The following is a 12,300-nucleotide window of genomic DNA, read 5'->3' on the forward strand; positions in this document are numbered from 1 at the left end:
GATTGCTTTCTTAACTTCTTCAGCTGTTGCTGGATATACAAATGTCTCACCCTGATCTTTTTCTGCTTATGCCACTTTTAATGTTTAGAGGAGAAAGTTTAGAGGAACCAACCAATATGCTCCCTGTAAGTTGCCTTTTTTTCACTCTACTTCACCTGTATTATACTTTTATTATAATTTTATCCTTAGATTCAAGAATTCAAATGATTCTTCAATTCATCCTTGACATGTTTGCCATCTCACTTGTTTTTCATACTAGATAACTCGCTTTGCCTCCTATTTGTTTTACTATTTTGTACCTAAATTATATTAAAATCACACAACACATTGCCAATGAGACACGTCAAAGAAGCTAAAGAGTGCGAAATGTCAAAAAGGAAATGCATACTAGGGGAAAATATAGGTAAGGTATAGCATATGGATAGCCTCAATGTTCCACTGAAATCTAAAGGAGAGGAAAAATTGAGAAAGATTTTGGGGAACCAAATCGATACCAATACCATGGTAAACTCAAGGGAATTCATTGAAAAATGTTGAGTAGAATGGACATTTGGAGATGATTATGATTTTCACTTTTGTGGACACAAAGTCATGAGATAAAGGATATATTTTAGTATTTGATTTATAATTACAATACTATTATTTGATCTTATTGTTTATTCATGAAAATTCAGTGAAATGTTAACCTGATCTCTCCTATTTATTACATGAATAAGATACATCTAGTTTCTATATTTTGGTTTTGTTTTATGAATATTCTTTTTTGAGCTCGAATAAAATAGAGGTTGAATTCTCTGAAAGCAAATAGTAACAACAAGACTGGCAGCAAAAATACCCTTCTATTTAACACATTATAAAGTCTTTTATTGTCTGGGATTTTTCCCTACACAAAGTTAAATGAAGCCTTTACAGAGACATTGAAACTACAGATCCCATCAAAAAAAAAAAAAAGGACAAAACAAGTTCTCAAGTTTGGGCATCCTGGAAGAGCTTCAATGAAAGTCTGTCTCTTCAGGGAGAAAGAGGAAACAGAGCCCAGCTAGGTGGGAGAGTGGGAGAACCAGAAGCAGGCTTCTAGCCTCAGCACACCATATACTCCCTACACCCCAAGAGCAGAACTCAACTATCAAAAGGAGCAAAATAAACAAAAACAGCACTAACACAGAAAGCTACCATTCAAACAGAGATGACAAAAAATGTCATCTCATAAGAAGAAAACGGGGACAAATTACCTACATGAGAAGTTCAAAGGAGTTTATGAATTCAATTCAAATCCAAAACCTCATGGAAATGCTTAAACAAGATTTTAAAAACCAAGGAAGAGAGGAAGAAGAAAAATTGGGAAAAAAATGAGAACCATGCAGGAAAATTATTTTCAAAAATTCCAAATAAATCAGTTCCTTTAAAAATAAAAATGATAATTGCAAAAATCCCAAGAATTTAACTTATCAAAAATAAAAATCACCCAACTGGAATTGTAATGCAACTCATAAAAATTTCTCATATTGGGTGGCCCAGTAGATAAAGAACTGGGATGGGAATGTAAAATGAATTTTCCTAAACTGAAATCCAACTTCAGACACTTACTATTTGTGTAAACTTTAGCAAGTCACTTGACCATGTTTGTCACAGTTCTTCAGCTATAAAATGAACTGATGAAGGAAACAGCAAACCATTCCTATTTCTTTCCCAAGAAAACTACACAACAAGACACAAAGAGTCAGTCATGACTGAAATGACTGAAATCCCCTTTCTAGAACCATAGCATATTTCCCCATATCCAGTAATAGATAAGTTGTAAAATTTATATTATATATATATATATATATATATATATATACACACACACACAAACACATAATTTATACTTTAAATAATAGTAGTACAATCAGTAGTACACTTTGTAGAAACTCCCTAGCTTATGCGCCACTCTATGCTTCTTGATTTGGATTGTAACTCTTCCCTTTCCCTCAGAAGAAAACTTTTCCTGATTTTTTCTCCAAAAATTAAACTGAATTTTCTTGTGAACATATATATAAGAAAACGTCCTTGCCCTCAAATAATTTATATTCAGAGAGGAGAGAATACAAAACAAACTTTAAATTTTAATTTGCATGAATAAACAATAAGAGCAATTAATAGTATTGTATTTATAATTGAAATATTTTGCATCACTTTATGTCCACAAAAGTGAAAATCATAATCATCTCCAAAGAATTCCTTAATTTTGGATATATTTCTTCTTAGTCATTATATGAATCTGAATTTCATATAAATTACTATCTTCAACTCACCAAGATGTATCTATTAAATATTTAGGTGCCTAAAATGGTATGTGTCTATAGGAGAGTTACAGAAGACTATACTGTCATGTTGCCAGCTTCTGCTTTAATTGATTTGAGAATATGTTGGCCATTAGTAAGATAGCAAAATAAGGAAACATAAAGATGGTAGCACAAAAAGGTGGAAAATGGGTATTGAAAAGTGCAAAAGATCCAAAAGATAACTCTACTCACAGTTTCTTTCAAGATGCATTCCCATTTTTAGGTAGTATGGTCACTATGGTTCTTTTCCTAAAGCCTGGGATTAAACTAAACAGAAAGGAAAACATGAAAAGTTGGAAGAGCCAGCAGGTGCAACAGTGGATAGAGCACTGGCCCTGGAATCAGGAGTATCTGAGTTCAAATTTGGCCTCAGATACTTAACAATTACCGAGCTGTGTGGCCTTGGGCAAGCCAGTTAAACCCATTGCCTTGCAAAAAAATGGTTGGAAGAAAGTGATTCGTTCTAATTTCCAAGAGAATGTACTTATGAGCATTGCTAGGACAACTGAGCTCAGAAGTTAGAAAGTGGATGTATACCAAATGTATAACAAATGATGATGAGGGGGGCAGGGGTCCATTCAGACATATTGAATAATTTATTGTGGAAAATTACTCCAATGTATTTTGTTTGACTTACTCTCTAGTCATCCATGGAGTTCTATTATCTTCAGAGACATTAAAAAATCATATCTTGTTGCAATAAGAAAGGATCCAAAAATGGAGATTCACTATATGAAAATTAAAACTTCTCTAGAGGATAGTGATTACGGCTAACTAAGATGTGTCATGGATAGAATGTTGAGCAAGAAGCCCACAAGACGTCTTTCTGAGTAATCTGGTCTGAGACAGTTACTAGTTGCATGAGTGTAGATAAGCCACTTAACCCAATTTGTCTCAGTTTCCTCATCAGCAAAATTTTCTGGAGGACACCCAAATATCGCTGTTAAAAATGCTCTAATGGGGTCAAGTCAGATATAATTGAAAAACTACTAAATAATAACTGAGAGTCATTTTGGTAATTAATGTTATTAGCTTACTCTTTTGTGGAATTCATATTCCTTATCATTTCATGAAGTTTCTTAGCTGGAATAAGAATATCAAATTATGAAAAATATGATCTTACTATAAAATGAGAATCTATCTACCTATAGCCTCTTGAAAAAAGCAACTTTTTAGCAGTTCCATTTCACATTAACTTGTCAATATCTAAATAGCTAGCAAGGGTAATAGGACATATTCTTCCTCAAATAAGTCTCCAATATTTCTGCTTCCTTCTTTCCCTCGTTTCCTTTCAATCTCAACTAAAGTCCTACACTCCATCAGAAGATTTTCCTGCTCCCCTCATTTATCTTGCTGTTTTCTGGAGCTTATCTTCAATTTATCTTGAATGTTCTATGATTCTGGTTCATTTATCACATACTGTTTCATCTATTAACTTGTAGTTCGTTGGGTGCATACATTTCTTTTATTGTCACAGTGCCTAACTCATAAGAAGTGTTTAATAAATATTTGTCGACTAGAACTGGTTTAATTTGCACATTTTTGATCTTACAAAACTTAATTACAGTGTCAACAATCAAATCTAAGGGGCACGTTTTTTACTCCTAGTTGCCAAATATTAAGGGAAAATAAGATAACTTGCGTTCAGGTTTTTCTGACCTAGAGGATTTGAAGTAAAAAAAAAAAAAAGACAGTGAAATGCTTCTTTTTCCCCTAAGTTTTAACTTGTGTATTAACATATGATTACCTATAAAACAAATATATCCATGGAAAATTCTCAACCAATATGTCCATGGAAAATTCTCAACACCCCGTCCTCCATGGACAAAGGTCCTGTCCTTTTTTTGTAGCCAATATATTTTCAAAGCAGAGCACCAGAATCAAATTAATAATGAGTTGTGTTCAAATGCTAGCTTTGACACAAAGTTGGCTGAGAAAACCTGGAGAAAAAATGACAACTTCTATTATATTTCAAAATTGCTCTTTTTTTTAATTTGTAAAACATCAATAGTAGTAGAACTTTTAGGGTTGTTTGGTGAACGAATGACTCAATGAAGGAAAAATAAATATTTGTGTATCATAAGCATATATAGCAAAACCACTATAACCATCACCATCACCATCATCATCATCATCAAATTTTTGTTGAAACTTCATAAAATAGTTACTTGAAATAAGCTATTTAATGCCTGTGTTATATAAGTGGCCTTATATGTAAAATGTAGATAATTATTATTCCCATGAGGCATTTTCCTCCCAATATGGTTGTGTTTATCAAATGAGATAACATGTCTAATAAATTTTAGTAAGAATAGATCTATCTATATAAATGTCCATTGTCATTCATTTGCTATATTTAATGTATCCATCAAGGAAATAAAGAAACTGATAAATGAACTTATTCAATCAGGTGGAGATAGGTACTTCTTTTCATGTCTTAGTCAACATTTATATCTCAACCAAGATTTCCTTCGATTTTGAAATACTTTTTCCATGGTCCAATGATGCTTTTTAATTAAGCAGGGAATATTCCTAGATTGAACAACTAACCACAAAAGAAGGACAAACCTCTAAGCAAAATATTCTTTGGATATTGAAACAGAAAGGATTCCTGACCTGAAAATCTCTGTGGGAATAGCTCTTCTCCTTGTCCATATTCACTTATTTTGATGAGAGGTGTGGTCTTCTGGTTCCAAATCCAGGATTCCTAACAGACTACAATGAATCAGTTTGAGGGTCTAAATGCATTTCAAGAGTATAGAGTTTGGTGCTCACTGATAACTTCTCGTTTCTGCCACTTATTTTCTGTTTAAAACTAAGCAAATCTTTGTACTCCTCTCTAGCTCAATTTCTACTTCTGAATAAATGAACTATTTTAGTTTAGTTTTAGGTGAGTGTTTCATATATACATATATATGTATAAAATTAGGCAGCTGTGAGGATCATAATATATAGTTTCTGATTTCTTCTTTTGCTACAACTTCCTTTGTCAAGAATTATTATATTTTTGTGGAAAATGGAGATAATCTAAATGTACAAAGGAGAAGAAGAGGAATAAAGAAAGAGGAAAGATAGTAAATGTCTATCACTTGCAGAATAATTAAGAAAGTGTGGCATGTGAAAATTTTTGAAGATTAGTACCAATTATTTGGAGAGATGACATAGGTCATGTAGGAAACCAGGGTAAACATGAGTGGAATAATCCAAAGCAAGGAAAGAAGAACAATGAGCACAATGTACAGTAAGTTAATGATAAATTAAATTCTAAAAGCTATTAAGTATAGGGGAAAAAATTTCAGTAAGTTTACAAATTGTAGTTCTGGTGACCATGTCTTCCAAAACTTATTTCTTGTAAAAAAGTGATAAAATATATGATTATCATTTGTTATTCACTATCATTTAAGATCAAAGATATTTATTTCATGGATACATCTAATACTACAAATCAAAATAAGGATTCTTCTTGGAAACCTTTTTTTAATTAACCTACAAATTTCCAGTTTTGCTTTTTTAAACATCATTTAATGGGAAAATAGCCAATTTTAAATTCAAATGAGCAAAAATCTTTTTATGATGAATTAAGTGGATATGTATATACATATATACAAAAAATAAGTTAAGAATCTGTGATGTGTTAAGGGGGATACGTATATATCATTATATACATATATGTCTTTTTAAGATGGATTAAATTACAAAAAAAATTCAACTTCTCTGTAGGACAAGGAAGGTCAATAAACTCCATCTTAAAGAGAACATTTGCACAATAAATATATTTTATTCCGTTTGTTGACACAAAAATATATAGGTTATATAATAACCCCTAATGAGACAACCCCCATAAAAGAGATATGCAAAGAACAGGTTCAAGAATGAGATGAAATATCCTTTCCAAAGTCATTCTTGACTTCTGTCATTGGTTATGTAGAAATCTATCTGACAGACATTTTGGCATTTAAAACACCATTTTGAACCAAATGGTTTCTTTGGAAAACAAAATGATATGAAAAAACATCAAATATGTGCTCATAGAATCACAGATTATTGGAATTAGAAAGGACGTTAGAAGCCAGTTCTTTCCTCAATGAAGTGCAGATAATATAACTATATGTAATTTATTTGTATATAAGAAAGATAAAATAAAATGTCAGTTCGAAATATAAACAATACAACTGTCTCTTTTTGTGATTCTTTAGTTATATGATTAAGTCATATTATTTATTTTTTACTTGTTTGTTGTGTTCAAAGAACCACATATACTTCACTTAGGTTTATGAATTATAAAAGACTCAGAGGAAAAAGAAACTTCTCAAAGTAAAATGAAAATTAGTTAATCTTACTGAAATTCCCAAGAGGGAGAAAAACATGAAATTTTTAAATGAATATTTTTCAATCACATCTTTTTAAAATGAAAGATTTCATTGGAAATATTAGGGTAGAGTCCCAGATTCCCAATTATCTCTTCATTTTTCAAATATTCCATGATTTTAATTCCAATCAAGTTAAGCAATTATCTCACTTTGCCATTTAACTTTCATAGGAGAGTCAATTTCATAACATTAGTTTTTGAAACTTCCAATTAGTTTGTACTTCAGTGACACATAAAAACCATTTCTTTCATTCCTGGGAATGATAACAGTTCTCTACTAGAGTTGAGAAGAGGTAAACTGATGTCATTTCAAAGTCTGATAGGAATAAAATATTACGTACCTTTGTACAGGAATGGTGAAACTAGTGGATAGAAAGGATTGAGAGCTAAATTTATTTCAATCCTACATGACCCTGTTCATTTTGATAATAAGACTGTAAATTAGTGAGTTAAACATAGGAGTTATAATGGTGTAGAAAAGAGAAAGCATTTTTTCTGTTCCTGCCATGTAGCTGTTCTTGGGTTGGAAATATGCAATAATACCGGATCCATAAAATAACACCACAACCATGAGGTGTGAGGAACAAGTTGAGAAGGCTTTGGATCTTCCCATTTCCGATGGAAGCTTTTGGATAGTTATGAAGATTCTAATATAGGAGTAAAGGATCAACAGAAAGGGAATAACGGCAAATAAAAGAACATCTGAATAGACTGAGACTTCATTCCAAGATGTGTCTCCACAGGCTAACTTCATTAATGGTGGCATGTCACAGAAAATGTGATTGAGCATATTAGAACTACAGAATGTTAATGAGAAAACCTGGTATGTCTGCCAAATCAGGATGGGCACCCCAGTAAGCCAGGAGGCAATTACTAGTTGGACACACACCTTGTGATTCATAATTAGAGTATAATAGAGTGGCTTACAGATAGCCATATAGCGGTCATATGCCATTACAGAGAGGAGAAGACTCTCAGTGACTGCCAGAATAAGAAAGAAGCAAAGTTGACTAGCACAGGCCAGCAGAGAAATAATCTTGTTCTGAGTCCAAAGGTCTGAAAGCATTCTAGGAAGAGTGACTGAGGTATAGCAGATTTCTGAGAAGGCAAAATTACCAAGAAAAAAATACATGGGTGTTTGGAGAGCAGCATCAGATTTAGTAATTACAATAATGAGGCCATTTCCAATCAGGATATTCATGTAAATGACTAAAATTACCAAATAGAATATCTTGATGAATAGGCAAGTCAGAGAATCCCAAAAGAATAAATTCCTTCACATAGCTGAGATTTGCTTCTGCCATTATTCCCATAGGTTTCTTCTCTGGAAATACCAAATTCTGTAAGAACAATTCACACCCCATTGTAAGGACTGTCTCCTACTCTGTAAAATGAAGATGCTCAGTTACATGATTTATAAGTTACATTATTTTTAATCTCATGATTTAAGTGCTAAGCTCCCTATCATCACCAACACTGTATCCGAGGTCATGTTCAAATCTGATATTGTATAGTGCAGATTTTAAACTCCTCTCCAACTATAACATTTCACATCCTAAGTTTTCAATTTTTGCTATTAATTCTATTGTTCTATAATTTTTATTATACCATCACTGTAAATTAAAGTTTAGTATATATATATATATATATATATATATATATATATATATATATATATATATATATATATATATATATGATGGAAGATATTGCACTCATATATGGAATGAAAACCAAACAATAAAATTTAGAAATATGCCCATACATCAAAAATGTGTTCCAAAATGAAATAAAATATTTACAATTTTTTTTTTCATTGAAAAAGCACAACCTCTTGAGAGGAGGCCCCATAGATTTTGTAAAGAATTGGTTTTGATCAGTCATTTTTAGTCATGTACTAACCACTTTTAACCTCATTTAGGGCTTTCTTGGCATACTCGAGTAGTTCGATATTTTCTTCAATGAAGTTTTCCGTGGTTCCATTTTGGACATTTAGGGTCACCTAGCTAGAAAGTGTCTCAGGTTGTATTTGAATTTTTATCATCCTGACTCTAGAAATAATGTTCTATTCAGTAAGTCTTTCTGTAAAGCTTTTCTGTAAAGAGTACATCTGAATAAATTGGGAATGTAATTAGAGTCATTTCTTCTACATAATGTTGTTTAGAGAAATTATGTTATCACAATACAATCTTGAAAATAAGTGCTAAATTTTTTTGACCTTCCCAATATACCAGATAAGTAGTCTGTTTTTTTTTCTTTTTTCCTTTATGATTTGTTTACATTAACTTATTACAAAATTTGGTTTAATATTATACAATATTAAACATATTTTTAACACTTCTATGTTTCTCTACATGTTTGTGTGTGTGTGTATGCTGAGCTTCATGTCTACGATGTCTATGACATCTCTATAAAACTTCCCCAAAATTTCCATTTAATTTCTTGTGCTGACCTGTGATATATCAAAATTGTGAAGGGTAAAGTCACGGTGTTAAACGGATACTGCACTTTGTTGATTAATCTCTACCTTTTTAGGTTTTGAATTTTTCAGCTTTTTGTTATAGGATGATGTGTGCTTTTTGGATGGAAAATTTTTCTACTGCTTTCAGTTTCTCAAAATTCTATCTTTCCCTTTTCAGAATTCCTTTCTATGTGTCCCTTTACTTTACCACAATGGAATAAATCAGCCTCTTCATTGGCTAAGTTTCTAGAACACAGTTTTGGTCTGAACATATTTATACTTCAATTATTAATTTATTTTGTAATTGATTCTCATATATAATATATGAAATTAATATACACATGAATAGATATGTTCATATATACCCAGCATTGACTTTATGGAAGCTGGTTGATAAATGTTTTTAATCACAAGTACGGTGCTTTCAGGGCATTGTTTCTGAAGCATTCAGCTTAACTTCTGTCCCAAAATATATCCCACGGACTGACTTCTAATTTTCATTAAAAGTGAAGTATATTTTTATTTTAACATAGTATGTATAAGGGGCAGCTAGGTGGTGCAGTGGATAAAGCACCAGCCCTGGAGTCAGGAGTACCTGGATTCAAATCCGGTATCAGACAGTTAATAATTACTAGCTGTGTGGCCTTGGGCAATCCACTTAACCCCATTTGCCTTGCAAAAAACTAAAAAAAAGTATGTATATTTCAACACTAAATAAAGCTCCATTAATTAGAGAAACATTGAAGGATAATCATTTATTTAACATATGCAGTGTTAAATAGTTCATAAATAATATCTTATTTTATTATTCCTATGTCCTTGGGAGGTAAGTGCTATTATTATCTTCATTTTACAATTGAGGAAACTAAGGCAGACAAACCTTAAGTGACTTATCAAGGTTTATACATCTCATATGTGTTTGAGCCCATATTTGTACTTCCTGGCTCTTAAGTGCAGTACTTTCTCCATTGTACAATCTGTCTGTCTGCATAGTTAGTGACAATGTAGAATCAGTGGTTCCATATGGAAACTTCCAAATGGACAGCAACATGAAATTGTCTATATACAAAAATTATTAAATTGTAAGAAAGAGTTAGATGGTTCAATGGATGGTGTACCAGGCCTAGAGTCAGGAAGCCTCATCTTTGTGAGTTCAAATATCAACTAACTAGTCAATTGGGATTCCTTGCCTCAGCTTTCCAATTTATCAAATGAAATGGAGAAAAAAAAAACGTCAAATCTTTCTAGTATTTTGCCAAGAAAACAAAAATTTGGGTCACAAGGAGATGACCATGCCTAAAAAAAAGACTGAAAAAACAACACAACACAGATATCAAATATACTTTCCTGTATTTTTTTTTATCTAAATGGGCATTAGACCAGCACTAAATCCATGAACTAGTACTACACCACAATGTCAGTATCATAGCACAAACTCACAAGTATTCAAGGAGCATGAAGAAATAAAAAAATACTTTAAAAATTATCTCTATAAAATCTTGTTAGATTATATCTACAACATTCCCCTAATAGCTTTTAATATTTTTTATAGTAAATTAGGCAAGTGTGATACAACCTGGTTTTGATGAAGTCATATTGGCTCTTTGTAACCATGTTTTCCTTGTCTAGATCTTTATTACTTACTTTCTGCTAACCATTTTGAAGGGTCGTTTAATTGAGAATTTCCAGGAATCCAAGTCAAATTCTTGTGCACATTGTCCAAAGAATCCATTCTCTTTCCTCTTGAAAATTCTGGACAATGTTTTCCCTTCTCCAATTATGGCATATCATTCTCATTTTCCAATGACTATAATAGCCCATCAGCAACCAATATGACAGCAATTTGCAGAGGTCCCAGGAATGCAGTAGATCTTATCCAAGTGACTTGAACCCAAGAAGAGACAATGGCTTTCATGTCCTTGTTTTTATAAATGATGTCATCATAAATCTATTTTTATAATTTAAACATAGTTGCTTTGACAGATGACACAGGAGGAAAATAAGAACTGAGAATGTCAAGTCTAGCAATATAGCAATCAATTTCATCAAATTCCTCATCTGAAATGAATTTTATTCCATCATTGATTTTTATTATTACCCACTAGAACAAAAAAAAAGTTAAAAAAATAAGCAAAAGCAAGAACAAACATAAAATCTGAATAAACCTAGGACTAGAATAAAGATTATATGTTTTGATGTTCTGTCACTTCCATTTGCTTGATGTATTACTCCATGAAAGATATTTTAGTGCACTTAACTAATCTATCTATCTATCTATCTATCTATCTATCTATCTATCTATCTACCTATCATCTATCTATCTATATCTAACATCCACCTTACAAGGTTTATTAGGATTTATTAACTGTTCGAGTTTGGCAAAAAGTACCATGCATGAGTTGCTCAGATAATTAGAATTCTCCAACTCTCTGACTTTATGTTCCTTCCCTTGTTCTGAGATTTAAATCGCCTAGCTCCCCAACCTAAGCACATACTGCTCAGATCAACCAGAAAGAAAAATCCAGTATGAACTATGAGTTATAGTAGTCTTTTTTATTTTTTAGGTTTTTTTTTTCCAAGGCAAACAGGGCTTGCCCAAGGCCACACAGCTAGATAATTATTAAGTGTCTGAGACCAGATTTGAACCCAGGTGGTCCTGACTCCAAAGCCGGTGCTTTATCCACTATGCCACCTAGGTGCCCCAGTAGTCTTTTTTGTTTAAATTTGAAGGCCACCAAAAGAATTTTAAAATTTTATGAAATATGATACTTTGATATAATATATTTTGATTAAAATTATATAAAATTATATTAATTACATAATTTACTTTATTATTCTTATTGTATTTATTGCATTTTGTTATTATTTTATTTTTATTTTCAATTTAATTTAATTTTTTATTTTATGATATTTCATTATTAACCAAATTTTATTAATGTATTTAATATAATATAATTTAATAAATTAAAATTTATATTGGAAATCATACTTTGATAAAAATATATTATAATAAAATAAAATAGAAATGAGATGTGTAATGTCTATGTAAGGAGAAAAAAGCTAATTTTAACAAACATAATATCCATTCTTGACAAATATATATTTCTCATTTAATATATTTAATATAGTTCCATTTTCTCTATAAA

The 12,300-nt window shown here is 31.5% G+C and overlaps 1 pseudogene; it reads right to left on the minus strand.

Moving 5' to 3' along the window:
- Positions 1 to 7,096: 7,096 nt before the first annotated feature.
- Positions 7,097 to 7,997, minus strand: LOC141519567 (olfactory receptor 10AG1-like; annotated as a pseudogene).
- Between the last annotated feature and the right edge of the window lie 4,303 nt (positions 7,998 to 12,300).

This window comes from Macrotis lagotis, chromosome 3 (assembly GCF_037893015.1).
Source record: "Macrotis lagotis isolate mMagLag1 chromosome 3, bilby.v1.9.chrom.fasta, whole genome shotgun sequence".
NCBI lineage: Eukaryota > Metazoa > Chordata > Mammalia > Peramelemorphia > Peramelidae > Macrotis > Macrotis lagotis.